Source organism: Ochotona princeps, chromosome 2 (genome assembly GCF_030435755.1).
Source record: "Ochotona princeps isolate mOchPri1 chromosome 2, mOchPri1.hap1, whole genome shotgun sequence".
Lineage (NCBI taxonomy): Eukaryota > Metazoa > Chordata > Mammalia > Lagomorpha > Ochotonidae > Ochotona > Ochotona princeps.
The window spans coordinates 122,578,292-122,600,200 of record NC_080833.1 but is presented as its reverse complement, the minus strand read 5'-3'; the positions used below and the strand labels follow the sequence as shown (position 1 = coordinate 122,600,200).

The 21,909-nt window shown below is 39.6% G+C and overlaps 1 protein-coding gene across 1 annotated transcript in view; it reads left to right on the top strand.

The window, feature by feature from the left end:
- Nucleotides 1-21,909, top strand: part of NME7 (NME/NM23 family member 7) — a 210,938-nt gene that overhangs the window by 31,373 nt on the left and 157,656 nt on the right. The window lies entirely within an intron of this gene.

The window sequence follows — 21,909 nt, the reverse complement described above, 5'->3', positions numbered from 1 at the left end:
TTCTGGTTCATGAGCTGACTTTTGTTCCCTGGGCCCTTTTTATGTTGACTTGGTATCTCTTCCCTTTGGACTCCAACACATCTTAAATGATGCCACCAAAAACATTTGAAGAGTTCTTGAGTAATTTTGTTGGAGCTAGCTTCCCCAGGAACGAGACCACACTGACCTGCCTTTGGTAGTGACCCCTCATGTCTGCTCTCTGGATTTCGACTGACGTACACCTGGCAGACAGGCCACTTTCCTCATTGTTTCACACAGACTTTGTTCCTTGGGATGATCTTGATTCTGTTTTTGTTTGCTCCTTTGTTTGTGTTTATTTCCTTTCTCTCTTAATTCCGTTTTCAGAAAGCAAGCGTTGATTTTTTTTTTTTAAAGATTTATTCATTTTATTACAGCCAGATATACACAGAGGAGGAGAGACAGAGAGGAAGATCTTCCGTCCGATGATTCACTCCCCAAGTGAGCCGCAACGGGCCGACGCGCGCCGATCCGATGCCGGGAACCTGGAACCTCTTCCGGGTCTCCCACACGGGTGCAGGGTCCCAATGCATTGGGCCGTCCTCGACTGCTTTCCCAGGCCACAAGCAGGGAGCTGGATGGGAAGTGGAGCTGCCGGGATTAGAACCGGCGCCCATATGGGATCCCGGGGCTTTCAAGGCGAGGACTTTAGCCGCTAGGCCACGCCGCCGGGCCCGATTTTTTTTTATCAGAAGTTTAATTTGTATGTTATCCAGACTAGTAACCTTAGTAAACCTCTGATTTTTCCTATTTTTGAAAATTGAGGGAGCACTTCCATTACAGGCTTGTTCTAAGCACCAGTCAAGACATTTGAGAATGCTAGTTTCTCTCTCTTTCCCACCAAGCCTGCTTAATATCTCACTCTAACTCTTGTGAGCAGAAAATAAAATGTGTAGAGGTTAATTAAACTAGTAACAGTTTAGACAACACTAAAAGAGTTGTGTTACAAAAATCAGATGTGAACAGTCACTCCTACTGATGCATGAAAGCTGATCACAGGAGGGACCCTGGAAAGACAATGCAGCAGTGGTGTGACTTCGCCGCCCTCCTTTTTCCAGCCTTTCTCCCGGCCTTAAGCACCCCAAGTGTTTGGTCCTTGAACAGGGCCGTTTTCCTGTCAGTCTGTGGTCCCCAGCAGAAGATAAAGGGCTTTACCCGGATTGCGTATGAGTCATGGCCAGTACTTTTACTTCCACATTAAAAGTTGATTTTCTTTTGAGTTTATAATTGATATGTGGTTAGATAATGAGTATGATTTGTCATTTTTACTGTCTTACCTTGAAGCTTATTACTATCAAGAATTTAAATAAATAATAACTGAAAAGATTCTTTAAGTAGTCATTTTACTTCACTTGTGAGCTTGAATAGCTCACAAGAGATTTAGATAATTTGCTTAAACCTGTGTTTTTTTTTCTGTACCTTATTCTTGATATCCCAAAAGGCTTGACTGAAAGTGCTTTCTCATCTGTTTCTGTTTATCCTTTTAAATAAAATGTAAAACATTCTGTTCTTCTTAGGTAGGTATTTTTGAATTCTGTGCATACTTTCTAAATATTCATGTAAGAAGGGGTTTCAAAAATTTCTTGGAAAAATATAATTGAAAAGTAATGTGTATTTTCATGTGCTTGTTAAGCACATTGTACACAAGTCCTCAGGTTCCTGTATGGTCCTACAAACTCAACCAGATAATTAATTTTGCTTCTTAGAGTAGCTAAATGATAAGTTATTGGCCTGTTCTTCGGGACATATAGGTTACTATTAACTGTAGTATCTAATGAGATCTTAAATACTAAATTAACTATATGGATATGAACATATTTATTATTTCCATAAGACCTTTGGGTTCCATAGCACAGCAGGTCTCGCATCTATAATTTGCAATAGGAGCTGCTTGTTGATTCGTGTCATTTCTGAGGTTTTTGGTGATACTTTTCTTTTGAGAAGTTTGAGTTATAGAACTAGTGATCAGTGTGTAATTGACTGTCTTATAGAATTTAAAAAATGAAATTATTTGACTTTATTTTTAAAAAACAAACAAAAATCCATAAAGCAGGCTCATACAGGGCCCGGCGGCATGGCCTAGCAGCTAAAGTCCTTGCCTTGAACTCCCCGGGATCCCATATGGGCGCCGGTTCTTATCCCGGCAGCTCCACTTCCCTTCCAGCTCCCTGCTTGTGGCCTGGGAAAGCAGTTGAGGATGGCCCAAAGTCTTGGGACCCTGCACCCGCGTGGGAGACCCGGAAGAGATTCCTGGTTCCTGGCTTCGGATTGGCACAGCACCGGCCGTTGAGGCCACTTGGGGAGTGAATCATCGGACGGAGGGTCTTCCTCTCTGTCTCTCCTCCTCTCTGTATATCTGACTTTGTAATAAAATAAATAAATCTTTAAAAAAAAGCAGGCTCATACTATATGAACTCCTTTAAAAGGTCGGAGTCTGCATCCTAATTCATATTTTTTTCAAAAATTGCCTATTGTTATGCAAGTAGCTATTATATTCAATACTATTTATATTTATAAATTTTAATCACATTCATTTTCTCCCCATCAGGTTTTTTTTTTTTTTTTTTTTTTTTTTGCTCTACATCAATTTTTTTTCTCTGCAAAGAGAGTTAAGAAAGCTGTTTACCTAGGATTAATCCCAACTGAGTCTGTGGCATCACAGTTCAGGATAACTCTGAACACAAGAAAAAGGTAGTGAGAGATCAGTGTGCCTTTCAAGCCACAAGAAACCATAAAACCAGGCTTGTACAATGAAAGATCTAGGCTCTGCAAGTCCTAAGGGCTTCATGGAGGACAAGTCTTTCATCCCCCAACTGCCTTTGAGCAAGGTACTTATCAGTCTTCCCATTTTACATACTGGAAAACTGAGGTTTAAAAAGTGTTTTGTGCAGCTTCACAAAATCCAAGTCTGAGTGGCCTGCCCATGGTGTTAGACATTCTGAGCAATTCCTTCTTTTGAAACCATCTCCTTCCCAGCTCTCTAGATCCTTTCAGTTTTTTGGATGTGTTGTTGAAACGATACATTTAAGGGCCCTTGCACTGATGTAGGCTGCTAGCACGTGATAGCAGTGGTAGCAGCGGGTGCAGAATTGTTGCACTCTGAGGTACTGCTAGTACCAGTCACGCTCAGTCATGGTGTTCTCTGCAATGGAATGGCGCTCTTATAGGTAAAGATACGTGTGAGTTGAAAGTGCAGTTGTACGTGGTGGAACACACTTAGTAAGCTTAACGTTTGAGCCAAGGGTTTAGATTTGTTTAGAAACAAGATTTGGTAGAACTTCGGTTTGTTTTTATTGATTTGGGTGGAAAGGGGAGAGACAGTGAACACTTTAGTCTTCTGGTTCACTGCCCATCATATGCCCACGAGGGCAGTTGGTGGATCTGGCTCATTCGAGGGGTTGGGAACTCAGTCTGCGTCTCCAGTGTAGGAGGCAGGAACTCAACTCATTTAAGCCATCACTTGCTGCCTCTGACGGTGTGCTTCCGTAGGAATCTGGGGTCAGGAGCACAGCCAGGACTTGAAGGCAGATGTCCCAACATGGCACACGGACATCATGATCTGAGGCTTACCTGCTAGTCCAATTGTCTGTCCTTGGTTCACCTCCTGGACGCCATAATTGGATTAAGTTTCCATGGTCTAGATACCACTAATTTATGACTTTGAGAATTAGTCTGCGTGCGTTCATGAACTGTGTTCTGTTGATATCCTAACATTTCATCCCTGACTTCTCAAGCCTGGTAACCTTCTCACATTCAGTGTCCGTTTATGCCAGTCGTAACTGGATCCGACATTAGCTTTAAAGTCCAGAGTCTCATTTGAGACTCAAGAGAAACTTCAGCTTTGATCCTGTAAAAGTCCAGTTACAAGCTTTAAGATGCAATGAAAGGAGAGGCAAGGCATCTACATGTCTACTACATGAGGAAGACAGCAAATAGAATGGAGGAATAATCAGACCAAAGCAGGACTGATACGCAGAGGGCAAGCATGAAGTCCAGAGGCTGCCTGTCCAGCCTCCTGGGCATGTTGTGGCACGTGAACTCCCAAGCTCTTGCACGTCACCACCCACGACATTTCAGGTTGTAATCCATGCTTCAGTTTTCGTAGAGCGGTGTCTCATCTGCACCTTTGTTGGACAGTCCTCAGCACTTAACTTCCACCGTCCTGTGAGAACTACCTTCTGAGAGCAAACCATAGGTGACCTAAGGATTTCTCACTAGGCCTGTCTCTCATAGACACCATAATTGGGTTAGATTTCCACCCTGTTGGTATCATTAATGTACAGGATGGAGGTTAAAACATCTGCATGATTTCAGAAATGTGGTGCGTGATCACCACATTTGGTTATTTGGTTCACTAGTAGGTATTACCAATTTAATTGTGAGCAGAAATGAACATGGTTTCTAGAGGCATTTCTCAACTATAACCAAAAATATACTGACAATCAAAAGTAAAATTAATTGCAAATGGTGATAAAGATTATGAATTAAATGCCATCACAGCTGCTTAGTTAGTTTGATCAAGTATTGAGTAAATCTAGGTTTCTCTGATTAAAGAAGTTTGAATCAAGACAGAAGGATGGAAAGGAATTAACTAGGAGAACACAAAATGGACAAAATAAGTTTCTAGACAAGACCGTTAGGTGTTAAGGCTTAACTGAAAGTAACCAGAAGATGGCCATGAAATCTCCCCCTTTGCCAGACATAGGAAAGAGGCTGTTGGGTAAGTCTGGAGCTCTAGAAAAGTCAGCTCATATGACATTTTGAAGACTGTTAAGGGTGCTACGATTCTACTCAGAACTGTGGGAACTGGGATGAGGAAGTAGGGTCATACTTGGATTTTAACTTGGATCAGTTTAGGCACATTGTGGATTGGAGGCCCAGACAGCTGCAAGGAGACCAAATAGAAAGCTGTTGTCATATTTTGTATCTTGGCTTGTCTATTTCCAACCCAGCTCCATGGTAATGGCCTGGAAAGCTGTGAAAAATGGCCCAAGTGCCAGGCCTCTGTACCTACAAGGGAGATCTGGGAAAAAAACTCCTGGCTCCTGGCCTCACATCTGGGCAGCTCCAGCTATTGTGGCCATTTGGGGAGTGAAAGGGCAGAAGGAAGATGTTTATATCTTCCTTGTTTTCTTTCTTTATTGTAACTCTTTCAAATAAAAATAAATTTTGAAAAATTCTGAAAATTGAATAATTGGCTCTAGAAAGCAGGTATGACCCATTCCAAGCCATTGAAAATATAGTGATGCCAAAAAAATAGTGATGCCAACATTGAATGACTAGTTAGATGAGCCAGAATATGTGACAGAAACAGAATAAGTAGAAAAGCAGCAATAGAACAAAGTGCAATATTAAAGAACCCGAGAGAAATGTGTTTCAAGGAGAAGGAGGGTAATCATGGTGTCTGACGCTTCTGAGGTCAAGTAAGATCAGACTTAACAATGTGCACGTTGCTGATAATAATAGGAAGCCTATTATGGGGAGAACAGAAATGCAAATGTTCAATAGGTTGAGATGGTGGAAAGGTTAGGCTGGTAGATGTGAAATGAAGGCACCAATGACTGTTTCAGAAACTTAAGATGACAGCTGGGCCTGGCATGGTGGCCTAGCAGCTAAAGTCCTCACCTTGAACATGCTGGAATCCCATATGGGCGCCAGTTCTAGTCCCGGCTGCTCCACTTCCCATCCAGCTCCCTGCTTGTGGCCTGGGAAAGCTTTGGGATCCTGCATCCACGTGGGAGACCCAGAAGAGGTTCCTGGTTTCCGGCTTCGGATCGGCACAGCACCAGCTATTGTGGTCACTTGGGGAGTGAATCATTGGACAGAAGATCTTCCTCTCTGGCTCTCCTCTCTGTGTATGACTTTGTAATAAAAAGAAATAAATTAAAAAAAAAAAAGATGACAGCTAAAGGAGTATGTGCAAACCAGAATTTTTTTTTTTTAAGAGGAAGTTGGAAAAATGAGCTACAAGGATTATAGGATATGGGCAATGAGCTGAATTAATCACCTAATTCTTTTAAAGATTTATTTATTCTTATTCGAAAGTCAGATAAACAGAGAGGAGACGAGAGAGAGATGGTGATCTTCCATCTGCTGCTTCACTCCCCAAGTGGCAGCAACAGCTGGAGCTCATCTGAAGCCAGGAGACACTTCCAGGTCTCACACATGTGTGCAGGGTCCCAAGGCTTTGGGCCATCCTTGACTGCTTCCCCAGGCTACAGGCAGGGAGCTGGAATGGAAGGGGGGCCGCTGGGACCCATGAACCGGCGCCTATATAGAATTCTGGCATGTGCAAGGTGAGGACTTTAGCCACTAGTTTACTGCGCTGGACCCTAATCACCTAACTTGATGGCAGAACACTTTCATGGGAAAACAAGGACCAGTACATAGTATGGTTAGTCTTGTGGTTTCTTCTAGTATTAGGTGTAAGTTAATTCTGTATCATGCATGTGATATATATGGCTTTCGAAGTTTGAATGCTTTACGGAAGAACAGCATTTCTGTTACTCATTTTAAATATAAACATGCAATTGAGAAAAGGGAAACATTTTCTCAAAATGATTGAAAGAAACATTCCTATGTAATCAGCATTGCACAGTAACATGACTGTTTTTAAAATATGACTGCATTCGGAGATGAGTCATAACAAAATGTCACTTTAACAGGCAACCATTTTGGTATGTTATGCTTTAAAATGACATTTTTTTCGTTTTAGAGTGTGCAACAATGTAAGTTTGGAATAACAGTATAAAGTTATTTTTAAAATATATTTAAAAAGCATGGCATCAAAGCCAAATCAGAAATAAAACTATGAAGTGCCTTCTAGCACTTTTAGATGGAAGATCATATTAACAGTGCTGAGTGAATTTTGGATAAGACGAGAGAAAAGGAAGTCTCTTCACTGAAGCCGGAGCAAAGTCGGTCTAAGCTGAGCCAGTGCTGATAGAGTAGAATGCTGAGTGGAAAGCCAGAAGATCTAGGGTCCGGCGCTGTGGCCTAGTGGCTAAAGTCCTCGCCTTGAATGCCCAGGATCCCATATGGGCGCTGGTTCTAATCCTGGCAGCTCCACTTCCCATCCAGCTCCCTGCTTGTGGCCTGGGGAAGCAGTGGAAGACGGCCCAAAGCCTTAGGACCCTGTACCGGTGTGGGAGACTTGGAAGAAGTTCCTGGCTCCTGGCTTCAGAGCAGCTCAGCTTCAACCATTGCGACCACTTGGGGAGTGAATCATCAGACAGAAGATCTTCCTCTCTGTCTCTTCAACTCTCTGTAGATCTGGATTTTTCAAAAAAATAAATCTTTAGAAAGCCAGAAGATCTAAGTTCTTGGAAATAAACAATGTTGTGATTCCTATGATGTTTTTGGTCTCTGCCCTTCTAGGCCACAAGATTTGGGAGGAGCAGTGCAAGTTTGTTTTTAATCACATTTGTCATTTCCTGATTCATGTCTGGTACCTAGTATGATAACTAACTAGTCCTCCATCAGTGAAGTAAACGTGTCAGTAGGTAGGCAACAGATAGTAGATAAAAACCTAATGGCCTTGCGTTATCCTTTTCAGCATGCAAATAGTATGACTTGATGTTTAAATATGCAAATTTGGTTTTTATTAATTCAGAAAATGTTGAAACATGCTGTATAAACTATATGCTGAGGCTTGTTTAGTCCTCCAAGGTTATGCTGACTTGCAGAACTGAGTTTCTCACACAAGCCTGAATTCTAACTTTACGTCTTGCAGGAGTTGGAGCTTACACAGATCTTCTCATTCTGAAGTTCTCATCTTTAACTTTGCTCAGATCATAATTTATTGACAATATTAAAAATGTACTCTTTTGCTTAGTATTGCACCCTATGCGTTTTGGTTCCAATGCAGGACGCTTAAGTTTTCTGATATAGTCTATGTGGCAGATCATTTCAAAAATATAGTCCTATGGATTTTTCCAAGTTTGTGATAGGTGAAGTGTTTCCCATTCTCCAGATGAGGATGGAGACCATGCACAACTTTGGAGCTAGTTAATTGCACAGTTCAATTTCAGGACCAGGCCTTATACACACCATAGGTTTTTATTTTGACTAATATTTACTTTAACTGAAAGTTGAACCTGTGTTTCATGTAGCCTGCAGACATTGACATATACAACTCAGCTTTATATTAAGTGGCTTGTAAAAGAGTGTTCTTTTAAAAGAACCTGAAAGGATTTTTTTATACTCTAATGCTCAGCCATGGCTTTAGATCTGTTCTCAGTGGCTTTACTGCTTCCCTACCTGGTCCGTACTATCCTAAAGCACATTTCTCTTCTCTTTTCGATGCACTGTTTTTATTTTCTCAGCATTCAATTGTTAGTTAAAAATGCATTTTGCTTTAGCTCCAAAGGTTCTAAATGAAATGTGGTTTGAAGAAAGGTTAGATTTTAATTAATATCTATTTATCAAAGGGATTCCAAGTTGAATTTGTCCATATGTTTTAAGATAAATTATAATGAACACAGTAAGAGACAATCTAGCACTCTTTGACATATTTCAAAGAAAAAAAAAAAAAACAGGCAAACAAAAGGGAGCAACAAAGTCAGTCCTTGGGGAAGGTGTGAAGTGCAGAGTGCTCTCCCTGCAGATCTCCTCCTCCTTCCATACGGTCAGCCTCTCAGGGACAGCTACTTTGCATCTAATTTTGGATGTGTTTCCAGAAGAAAAAAAGTTTTCACGATTCTAAGCAAAATATTAAAAGCGTGGCTTATGATCACTTAAGTTCTTGGGCAATGAAAATAATCACTCCGTATGTGGTGCTTTTTTTGTTGAAGATGAAGAATGCTTTGTAGGTTTTTCCTCTCGCTATCAAGTTTAGCCATTGTTTATATAATCATTGGCATGTGGCTCCCGACTCTATAGCAGCTTGCAGGCCACTGTGTGTTTTGCTGTGCAAAGATGGACTTGGTTTCATGAAAGCTTCTATTCTGCCCTACTAATTCTCATTGTCATTTATCAGCTCTAAGGGAGGGTATGTGCTTAAAAAGTTTATGAATTGTTTGTTGGGCATGCAGTTATAATAGGTGATTAACTGTGAGAGGTCAATTCTTTCATTATGTATAAATGTAACATTTTTAAAAGAGGAAGAAAGATTAGTCTTCCTGAAGACATAGTTTCTTTTTGATGAAGGATAACCTTTCAATTCTCTCTATAAAGTAGTTCTGACAAAAGCTGGAAGTAAATGACAACTCATAATCATCAAGCAGTGACATCCTTATCAGAACATCCGTGGCCAAACTGGACATGCCCATATATGCTTCAAAAATCGTAGTTCCTCTCCGTTGAGTAGGTCCTGGAGTTTTGGAATAATGGAAATATCTGAGTCATGGAGAGTGTAGTTTATAGTTTTAGATCAGTCATTAATTAGATCTGTCATTTGTGGTTTCTGGAACTCAAATTTATCTACAAGATGAAGGATTAGAACAAAATTATATTTAGCATCTACATCTCTTAAAAGTAAAAAAAGGACTCAAGATTTTTTTTTTCCATTTTGGCTCAACAAAATTGGACAGAATGGACCCGGCACTATGGCCTGGCAGCTAAAGTCCTTGCCTTGAATGCACAGGATCCCATATGGGCACTGGTTCTAGTCCTGGTGGCTCCACTTCCCATCCAGCTCCCTGCTTGTGGCCTGGGAAAGCAGTCAAGGACGGCCCAAAGCCTTGGGGCCCTGTACCCGCTTGGGAGACTTGGAGGAGATTCCAGGCTCCTGGCTTCGGATCAGCATAGCACCGGCCCTTGAGGCCACTTGGAGAGTGAATTATTGGACGGAAGATCTTCCTCTCTGTTCTCCTCCTTTCTGTATATTTGACTTTTCAATAAAAATAAAATAAGTAAATAAAAAAATATTGAATGGAAAAAAATTTCATTTCAAGTTAACTTATTAAGTATTTCAGTCATGTTCTGATCTGAGAGGTGTGGGTGTTGCTATGCATATTTTTACTCAGACAAGGAGTTGAAAGGCTGTTTTAGTCCATTTTCTGCTTTCATAAAAGAGTATTTGAAATTGGATAGTTTATTTTTTTTTAGCTTCAGCTATTTAACATTGTGCCAAACTACCTACCTACTTCCTTTCCTTCCTTCCTTTTTTTTCTAATTATTTTCCATGATATGTTTTTTTTTTTAAGACTTATTCATTTTATTGAAAAGGCAGATCTACAGAGAGAAGGAGAGACGGAGAGGAAGATCTTCTGTCTGATGATTCACTCCCCCAAGTGAGTGCAATGGCCGATCCAAAGCCAGGAGCTCTTCTGGGTCTCTCACACGAGTGCAGGGTCCCAAGGCTTTGGGCTGTCCTTGATTGCGTTCCCAGGCCACAAGCAGGGAGCTGGATGGGAAGTGGAGCTGCCGGGACTGGAACCGGCACCCATTTGAGATCCTGGCATGTTCACGGCGAAGATTTTAGCCGCTAGCCCACGAGCGCCGAGCCCCCATGATATGGTTTTGTAGGTACAGGGATTTTTCCCACCAGCTCCCATCACTTCCTCCCTGATCCCTCATATGATTGGAGCAGTGTGGTCCTTAAGCAAAAGTCACAAGTCCTGCGTTCTAATGTTTATGTGTATCATGGCATTGTAGGTTTAGGCGATGCTAGAAATCTATCATCATAGTGTCAAAGTATGTTGAACTATTTCACTGAGACTCCTGTCTTTTTATTCAGGAGCAGCAATACATACTGCAACATATCTTCACTTCCTGACATGTCTGTTTCCATTATGCATATCTATGAGAATATATCTGAAAATATTTACGTATATACATAGACATATTTACATATATACATATACATATGATGTATATGTTTATTTGTTTTGTATTTTGCATGAATGTGGCCATATTTCAGAGAAAACATATTTGTTCTTTTGGGATTGATTTATTTCACTGAGCATAATGGTCTCTACTTGGGATCATTTTGTTGTGCATGGTAGAATTCCAATGGCTGAGTAGTTTTCCATGGACTAAATATTTTGTAGTTTTTCTTTTATCCACTTCTCTTTTGATGGGCATCTGGGTTATTTTCATGTCTTTGCTATTGTAAATTGTGCTGCTGTAAATACATGATTTCAGATCACTTTCTCATATGCAGACTCACTTCCTTTGGATATGTTTTGAGAAACTGGGTCATACAGCTGCATCCATTTTCAGTTGTCTTAGCATTCTCCATGCTGATTTTCATACTTGCTGCACTACCTTACACTCCTACCAACAGTGGTATAGAGTACCTTTTTCCCTACATCCATGCCAGCAGGGGTTATCAGTGGATTTCCTAATGTAGGTGATTCTCACTGGAATTAGGAAGGACCTCAATGTGATTTCTATTTGTATTTCTTTGATAGCTAGGGAGCATGAGCTTTTTTTACATGTCTGTTAGCCATTTGAATTTGTTCCTTTGAAAATTATCTGGCCATTTCCGTTGGCCATTTCTTCATATGGTTGTTTGTTTTACTGTTGTTGAGTTTCTGAAGTTCTTTGCATATCCTGGATATAAGTGCCCTGTCAGTGGTGTAGTATACAAAGATTTTCAACAAAGGTCACTTCCTTTGTTGTACAGAAGCTTCTTAGTTTGGTATAGCCTCTATTTTGACTTTGACTGCCTGTGGTTTTGATGACTTTTTATAACCAACTTATAGAACTCCGATAGTTTGTAGACTGCTTCCGATGTTTCTTCCAATAGATTAATGGTTATTGGGTACAGATTTAGGTCCTTGATCCCTTTACAAATGATGCTTTATTAAGGTAAAAAATGGGGTTCTTACTTCTTACTTCTCTGCACTGCTATCCAGTTGTCCTAATAGCATTTCTTGAGACCAATCTTTTTTCCCTTATTATTTTCAGTTACGTTGTGTAAGATTAGTAGAGAATAAGCAGAAGAAATAGCAGGAAACATAACCACCAAAGGTGAAATGCCATGGGGTGTCCTTTTGGAAATGGCTGAAAAAGAAGACCCAAAGGGTGGGGAGAACCCAAGTATCTATGTAACTGTGTCACATAATACAATGTAATTACTGAAGTTAAATAATAAATAATTAAAAAAAAAAAAAAAAAAAAGAAAGTTACCTTAAAAAAAAAAAAAAAAAAAAAAAGAAGACCCAAAGAACTAGATGGGGAGGGAATAAAAAGATTAGTTGGCTCGGGAGAATCAAGATGGCGGATTAGGGTAAGGACACATTTAAACAGACAGAGAAACATTTAATCAGGATGAAGAAGAAAGGACACATTTCAGGAAATAGGAGAGAACAGAACAACAGCAGAGGGGTACCTGGAGACTGACAGACACAGGAAAGCAGTGGACACAACAGTGTCGTGTTGCAGTGGTTGATAATCCAGCAGCATTCAGCTAACAGCGATCTGAACACCAGCAGCCAGAAATCCACCAGCAACCAGGTGGGAAGGGACTTGCACTGTGAACTTGGGAGGTGAACCCAGAGAAAGAACTCTCCATCCTGTTGGTCCGTTTGATTTGACCAGGAGCAGAGACAGAGCAGCAGAACCCAGATAGGCAGTGCGAGAACAGGGTGGATTTCACAGCCCAGTCAGCCCCTTAGAGCTGATTAGATGCCATTTTGCATAAGGAGGCAAAGGCAAGGGAAAGGACTGAGCATACACTGGGCTGGAAGTGAACTCATTTCTGACTCAGTGAACTGCATCAATGTGGCATTCCACAGGTTCCACCCAAGACAGGTCTGGGTATCCCTCAGACCTGACGACCAGCAGATCAAGAACTCTAGTAGGGGCACGTCAGGTGCCATTTTGTACAGTGTGGCAAACGCGTTAGGACTACAGGGGACAACAGTGAACTGTGCATGTGCTGAGCTCATGAGACCCCACTGAGTCCCATGGATTGCACTGATCCCACAGGAAAATAACACCGACTGTGGCATCTTATGGGTCAGAATAGGTCTGTGTGGTACCCAGACCTAACGTCCAACAGGTTCTTGCAAGATCAGCACCATCAACAACCTAGCTATATAGAACATTTGGTCTCTCCCTAATCCTGGGAGCAGAAGTGGGAGAAAGGTTGCAGAGACAACAGTGCAACCTCAGTACAATAACACAGGAGATGGAGAGTGGTGAGCCAGGAGCTGGGGCAACGGAGTTCTTGGTGGAAATCTAACATGAGAACCCAGAACTGGAACTTGCTGGAGGGATTGGCACAATTGGCTACAAGCAAGGAGCTGGGTGCCAATGGCAGTAAGTAAAATTGAACTGTAGACCTGTGGGTGACATAGCTTAGAAACCTGCCCCAAGGAGAAGTCTCTGCTAACCAGAAGTAGAATGACCAAGATCAACAGAAGACTCCACATCAAAGGAGCAAAATCCTATGCCAACCTCAGAGTTAACTGAGGAAGACATCAAGAAGATGGGGGACACACAATTCAGAAAACTCATTTTAAAGCTTCTGATCAACAATGAGAAGCACATATAAGAGTTCAAAGAGTTTAAGGAATATGTTAAACAGGAAATAGCAGCAATAAGGCAAATCAAGGCTGATATATCAGAAATTAAGAACACAATAGAGCAAATTAAAAGTACAGCAGAGAGTCTCTAAAATAGAATGAAGCAAGCAGAAGAAACAATCTCAGAATTGAAAAATATTTCCTGTCACCAGGGGGAAGCAAACAAAAAGCTGGAAGCAGAGCTGGATCAAGCCAAAAAAGTATTCAAGAATTGAAAGACACTATTAAGAGGCCAAATATAAGAGTTATTGGAGTCCCAGAAGATGGAGAAAGAGAAGCTGAGTTTGCAAATGTATTTAATGAAATAATAAGGGAAAATTCCCCTAATCTAGAAAAAGAATTCTAGAGAAAGAATTGGGAAACAACACCCAGGAGGGGCACAGAACTCCCAACAGGCTTGATCAAAAGCGATCTTCACCACAACATATGATAATCAAACTCTCTTCAATTGAACATAAGGAAAAGATCCTTAAATGTGAATGTGAAAAAAATCAGTTGAACTATAAAGGAATGCCAATTAAACTCACAGGAGATCTCTCATATGAAACTCTACAGGCAAGAAGAGAATGAAGTGACATATTCCAGATTCTAAAAGAAAAAAATTGTCAGCCTAGGATAACATATCCAGCAAAGCTTTCTTTTGTCTTTGAAAATGAAAGAAAATTCTTCCACAGTCAAGAAAAGCTAAAAGAATTTGCCTCTTCCAAACCTGCCATACAAAGGATGCTTCAGATGCTCTCTTGACAGAGAAGAATAGCACCCAAAAAACCAAAGGCAAATGTGAAGAACATCCCAATAAAATGACAACAGAAGTCTAAATCAATGAACAACCATTCCTAAAATGACAGGACCAAAGTACCACCCATACATATTAACCCTGAATGTAAATGACTTAAGTTCAGTCAAATGTCATAGATTAGTAGGCTAGATTAAAAAACAAAATACATGTTTATTATCTAGAAGAGACACATTTCACCAGCAAAAATCAGCGGAAGTTATATGTCATGGATTTTGATGTTTTCATTTCTTCAGAACAGTTTCTTGTGATTAAATTCTTCAGTGACTCATAGATCATACAGTAGCATCATTTTCTGTAAGAAGGTCCTTGATTTTCTGTTCCATTTCTTCAGTGACATATTAGTCATTCAGCAACATGTTATTTAACTTCATGGTATTGTTAATTTCTTTTTTTTGTGTGGCTTTTTATTTAAGGGGATGTATAGTAGCTGTGTAATGGAGGCTGTCATATCTAGTAACATGTTATTTAACTTCATGGCATTATAAATTTCTATTTTTCTTCCTATTGTTGTTTTGTATTATGGATTTTCTTTTAAGGGGATGTACAGTAACTGTGAAATGGAGACTAACATATCCTGATGTGAGAATACAATGTAGTATGCATCTCTACTTACAGACAAAGATGGACTTACAATGAAACTGTTCACTATATCTTGACAATAGGATGATGGACTCTCTGCCATTGTCCGTGCCCGCAATGACGGACATATGACTGTGTATGAAGAACTATATTTTAGTAATGATGTAGAGGAACTAGGTTGGGGGGGGAGGAAATTGGGGAGGGGAGAAGGGAAATGCCGGGAGCCTATGTAACTGTATCATATAATAATAATAATAATAGTAAATAAAGATTTTTAAAAAAAGATCAGTTGGCTGTACATGTATGTGCTCCCTTGTAAGGTTTCTGTTTTTTTTTTTCCATTTGTTGTCCTCTCTGTTTCTGTACCAGTGTCAGACTGTTTTGATGAGTACTATCCTGTAGTATGTCTTGTGGCCTGGAATGGTTTCTTCTCCAACTTCATTTTTATTCCAAAAGATAAATTTTGCTATTGGTGGCTTGTATTTCCAAATGAATATTTGTATCTTTTCTATTTTTAAGAAGAATATTGCTGGGATTTTGATTGGAATCACTTTGATTCTATATGTTACTACTGGTAATGGTGACATTTTTGTGATGTACAGTCCACTGATCCAGGAACTTGGTCAATTCCTCTATCTTTTGATGTTTCTATTTTTTTTTAAATATTTTATAGTTTTTGTCCTAGAGGTGTTTCACATCTTTCTATGGTATTTAATGTTTTCTCTGCTGTTTTAAAGGGGACTGTACATACAAGTTCTTTCTCAACCATTGAGTATGTTCTCTCGCTGGTTCACTCCCTAAGTGGCTGCAATGATTGGAGGTGAGCCAGTCTGAAGCTAGAGGCCGGGAATGTCTTCCAGGTCTTCCACACTGGTGCAGGATTTCAAGGCCTTGGAATGTCCTCTAGGATCCACTAGGCTATCATGCCAGGCCCTCGAGTTTTTCAAATGCCTCTCTGCATCTATAGTAAGATGATCATATAATTTTTATTCTTCATTATGTTGATGCAGTATATCACATTTATTGATTTGCATATGTTGAACATTTCCTATGTACTAGGGATAAATTCTGCCTGGTCTGGGTGAATGATCTTCCCGATGTATTGTTCGCTTCTATTGGCTAGTATTTTGTTGATTATTTTTGCTTCTATTTTCACCAGGAATATTGGTTTGTGGTTCTCTTTCTTTGGTCTTGTTTTCAAGGTGATGCTAGCTTCATAAAATGAGCTCAAAAGGATTTACTCCCATTCTGTGGTTTTGAATAGCTTGTGTAGGATTGGTGCAAGTTTTTCTTGAAATGTTTGGTGGAAATCAGTGGTGAAGCCATCTCATTTCAGACTTTTTTTTTGTTGTTGTTGGGATATTATGTGTTCAGAGACTATCCATTATTTCTAGGTCTTCTGATTGTTGGCATACAATGGCTTATAATAATTCCTGATTATTCTATGTATACTGAGGTATCCATTGTTACATTTCCGTTTCCTTTTTTTAAAAGATTCGTTTTATGTATTTTGTTGATTTTCTCAAAGAACCAGTCTTTGATTTGTTGATCTTATGTATTGCTCTTTTGTCTCTGTTTGATTTATTTCCTCCCTTATTTTGATTAATTATTTCTGCTAATCTTGGAATTATCTGCTGATGTTTTACTAGCTTCTTGAGACATAAGGTTAGTCCATTTATCTGGTGCTTTTCTAGTTTCTTGACATAGGCACTAATTACAATCAATTTGCAATGAACTTTCCTCTTAACATTGTCAGACTGTGTCCCACAAGATTTGGTATACCATGTTGATGTCTTGATTTGTTTTGAGCGATTTCGTTATTTCCTTTTTTATGTCTTCTGTAACCCATTGTTTATTTGGTAGCGTGTTGTTTGGATTCCAAGTATTTGCGTATATTCTGGGATATTTTAATTTGTTGGTCTTCAGTTTCACTCCATGATGATCTGAGAAGATGTGCAGTATTGTTTTGGCATTGCTAAATTTGTTGAGACTTGTTTGTGACCTATAATGTGATCGGCCTTGGAAAAGGATCTATGTACTGATTAAGAAAAATGTGTATTCTGTGTCTGGAGGAAGAAGGGATTCTGTAGATATCAGTTAAGTCCATTTGTTGTATTGTCTGGGAAAGGTGTTGTTCCACTGCTGAATTTTTGTCTCGTCCACCAGTGTTATTGTATTGGTCTTTATTGCCCTTTAAATTCATTAATATTTGTTCTTGTAGCTAGGTGGCTGGCACTTTGTATATATACTTTATTATCATTATATCCTCTTGCTGAATAGATACTTTAATCACTGTGTGGTGTGCTTGTTCATCTCTTTTATTTTGCTGTCAAAATCTATATATTAGATTAAAATTCTAATATTAGAATTGCTACACCAGCATGTTTTTCTTTCCCTAGCCTGAAATATCCTTTTCTATCCGTTCAGCTTCTGCATATCTTTGTGTCTCTTGTAGATACAGAAAAATGGGTTTTGTCTTTTGATCCGGCCTGCTAGTCTATGTCTTTTGATTGATGAATATAATCCATTTACATTCATGGTTGATATAGATAGGTAGTGATTTGGTCTTGTCATTTTAACATTGGGTTTCTCATTTCATTTAGGTTCTTTTTGTTTTTTTATTGAAATATTCACAGTTGCCTTTCACTTTAGTAGGTATTACTCTTGTATGTAGCACAAGCAACACTTGTAGCGCAGGTCTTGCAGAGGCAAAGTCTTCCAGTTTTTGTTTGCTTTGAAGATATTTCATTTGAAAATTCAAAGATAAACTTTACTGGGTTAGTTAATATTGCCTGCAAAATTTTTTTTCTTTTAGAGTATGGAATGTGTCACTCTATTCGCTTCTGGCCTGTAGGGTTTCCTTTGAGAGGTCAGCTTTTCTCACCTGCTCATTTAAGCATCTTTATGTTCAACAGCTTGATTATAATGTGTTGTGCCAAGGACTGCTTCTGATCAGTCTATGTAGGGTTCTGTGCCCTTCCTATATTTGGATCCCTACTTCTTTATCCATGTTAGGGAAGTTCGTATTGATTTCTACATTGAATACATCTTTTAATCCAGCTTCTCTTTCAATGCCTTCAGGAATTCCCAGAACTATTATATTATCCTTTTGATGGTGTGGCTTAATTCTTGGATGCTCTTCTTTGTTTGATTCATTTCTTTTTCCAGCTTTCCGACTTGCAGCGTTTTCCCAGGAGGCAGGTGCCTGCCAGCAGGGATTTCTGTCTTCTGCCTCACTCATTAGGTCCTTGAAGCTTTCCACTGCATTTTTAATTTGCCATATTATGTTCTTCACTTCTCATAATTCAGTTTGATTTTGTTGCTGTGTTGTTATTTCTTGTGTAGCGTATTGCTTAAATTCTCTCAACTCCTGTATGTACTTCTCATTGTTTTTAAGCAGCTTTATAACAATTTTAAAAAATTCTTTATCTGGCAGTTTCTCAGTATCTTTCTTTGTGGTTGAGGCTTCAGTAACTTCACTCATCGTACCTGGGGCTCCTCTTTTGCCCTTGGACACTGCAACTCTGATTAGTGGATTCTTCTCTTTGGGGCCAGTTTTTAAATTATAGCCTCCGTAAGTCTACAGGTTGTTGTTACTGACCCTGTTCATTGTGAGGTTCTCAGTTTGCCTCACTCTTGTCATTCCCTTGAGCAAGTCTCAATCCCAGGCTCCTGTGCTGTGCTTCTGCCATGGCCTTCACAACCCACTGTAAACCCACTGTCTCACCCACTGTGATCCCATGTTGTGCTGCATCATTGTCTGCTCAGCCTTTCTCCTGCTTCCGGTTCCAGCCATACCCGTGATTAAGAAGACACAAGCTATGACTTTAAAGTAGATCACGGGGCTGTCAGCTGGTCCCATTGCACGGATTTTTATTTTTTTTTCTTCTTTCCTCTTCTTGCCAGTCCTTGTAGGCAATTAGATCTAGAGGCAACTTGGACCTACTTTGGTTGGAACCCACTGGGTCCCAAGTTGGTATTATTTTCCCAGTGGGAGCAGTGGAATGCATTGAGCCAGAAGTGAGCTCTTCCCTGTCTTAGCAGAGCTCGCTGTTGTACTGCCTAACCTTCCCGCCTTTCCTGCCTACCCCTGCTAGGGGCTTTACCACAGAAGTCAAAATGGCACCCAGTGTAGCATTGGAGGAGGTCTGAGCCGGGAAATTCACCCTGTTCCTACACCCATGCAATAGGGCTTACTACTTTGTTTCTGGTCATGATCAAATTATAAAATCAGTAGTACCCACAGTTCTATGGCTGTATTTGCTTGCTGCATTCCTGGTGATCTTCCTGCCTGACTGCCTGTGGAGCTCCACTCGCCACTGGGATGTCTGTTCACCGCAGTACTGCTCTGCTTTCTCTGTTGATTTCCCTGGTCCATGCATCTCCAGATGTCCCTTTGCTGTCCGCCTGACCTCTCCTACTTCCCAGGATGGTACCTTTTCTGTTTCTCTGCTGTTTCTCCTTTTTAACGTGTCCTCACCCTATACTGCCATCTTGCTTGCTCAAGATTGGGTAATATGCAAAGAAAAATTTATTGGATAGCTGGTTCTAGAGGCTGAAAGGTCCAAGAGAATGTCACTGTTATCTTAGAACATTCTTATATTATTGCTTGGCAGAGAGGCAAGGGAACATATGCCAGAGAACAGACCTTTTAAATAATGTACCCTTGTAGTAACTAACTCATTCCTACCCGTACTAAAAATAGCTTGAATCCATCAGTGAGAGTGGAGTCCTCCTAACCTAATCATCTCTTAAATATCCAGGTTCTCATTCTGTTGTTTTTTTTCTATATAGAAAGATCACAAAGCTTTAGTGCAACATGATCTATTTAAAAAAAAATAATGAAATGACATGCAAATTCCTAATTGCATACTCCAGGATACAAAGATTATTCGGTCCATGCAAACTAATATAAACTAAATGCCTAACAAATAAAAATCCCAGCAAGATATTTGTGTTCACTGCTAAGCTGATTCCAGAGTCATCTGGCAGAGTCAACACTCCCACCCCAAGCAACAAGGCTTAATACCATATTAGGCAAAGATATCAACACATGGCAAGTAGGAAATAATAACAACAACAAAGAGCAATAACAACAACAACAAAAAGCACAAACCCTAACAGTTCTTTGGTAGTATAAACAAGGGCTGTACACAATAATCAACTCCCAGAATGTCAGCTCTCGCCTGCAGGTTACTTCTTTGTCCTCTGTGTATGGATTGTCACAGACTAGGAAGGACATGATATTTGCACTTTGAAGACTGCCTTATTTCACTACTGAGAAGAATGGTTTCCAGTTCAATCCATTTAGTTGCCAAAAATCGTCTCAATGGCAGTTGAATTTCAGTATGAGCTTTGGAGGAGACAAAGGACAGCTGCAACAGGACATTGTGTACAAAGTCCAGACGTAGCACTGTCATAACTCTAGACATATCAGTGACTTCAGGAATAAATCAAGCTGCAAAGGAAAACCAGAATTCTAAATTGCAATCAGGTATGAATGCAAGCTGCATGTGAAGTGACAAACCTTTTCTCATAGAGAAAAGGCTGTTGATTTGAGAGTTCATTTCCTCATCTGTGAACAGAGATTCTGTTATTATTCTTGATGCATTTTGAAAGTCTCATTTCATTCAGTTATTGAAAAGGAATGACTGTTTTGAAAATGGCATACTTCCCCTCCCCCCCACTGAGTATGTCGGTTCTGTTGTGAAACTCTAGATGAAAACTCTACAAGAATAGACCCAGGATCTTGCGAGTTTTTAAAATCTTGTGTATATTCGGTTATTGTCTCTTTTTCTTTTGATGCTTATTGATGATGTATTTGTTTCATGGTATGTGGGGTTGTATATTCTTCTCTCAATATCTATTTTGTTGGATTTCTGAGAGAATTTGTAAAGATAACACAAATAATTCTTTACTACCACAACGCGGTGTCAAATTGGTTAACTATTTACTTTTCTATTCTGTAAGAAAAGATCATTTGTTTATATAGTTTTTCCTTGAGATCATTGTTGTCTGAATCTCCAGTTAAAGTGGTTTTAATGTGGTCACTTATGGACAACACATTATATAATATCTGTAATTTCCTGCATAGTGAACCATTCACAATTTTTTATTATCTTAAATCAATGCAAAATCATTGGATTAGATCCATTGACTTGATCATCTATTTAAATTGCCTCATTTCCTAAGGCAGGGCTGTTGACTAGGATGTAGCATTGGTTTTGCAAAGTCTGAAGGACCAAAGTTTTAAGTCTACCTTATTATTTTCTTTATAACCTTGGGCCAGTGTTTGAATTTTCTGAACTTCACTATCCTTGTCTATAAAGCATGAATATTACCTTCATTGCTGTAAGAATAAAATGATACAAATCATATAAGGAACCTAGAGCTAAGAAGATACTTTAAACATTTGTGGCTATTGTTGGCATTGTTTTGATAAATAATTATCATTAATTTCTTAAAACATCATAGGTTTTATTCTCTAATTTACGGATCAATCTGAAAAACATTTTCTCATTTGAGTAGAAATAGAATGTCCATTCCAACATATCAGAGGGTGAAAATAGTATAGAATACACATGATGTTCATCTACTATTTTAACAGATTTTATTTATTTGAAAGCTAATATTTGCTTGACCTTTTCTATTTTATTCTTTGGAGGCCCCAGCATTTCATCTCTCAGACCTCCAGCCACTTGTATCAGGAAGCAAAGGCCCCAGGTGCTGTGCTCTGAAACACACTGAGTTTGGCTGCTTAGGAGCCAGATCCCAAGTTTGTTGCCAGGCATGACTGAAATCTCCCCACTTCCCCTTTCCTGCTGTCTACCTGAAGAACTCGGGGAATCTGTTTTAGGCTGCACAGGAATCAGGGATAACCCTGCTTAACTTCTCCACTTCTCTTCCGCACTGAGGGTTAGAGTTGTACTGTGGTCGTCAGCCTTACCCCGACTCTCTCTGTTTTCTCCCACCATAATCTCCATTAATAATTTCTTTTCATATTTTGTATCTATTTCTAAGGGCTATAAACTAACACAT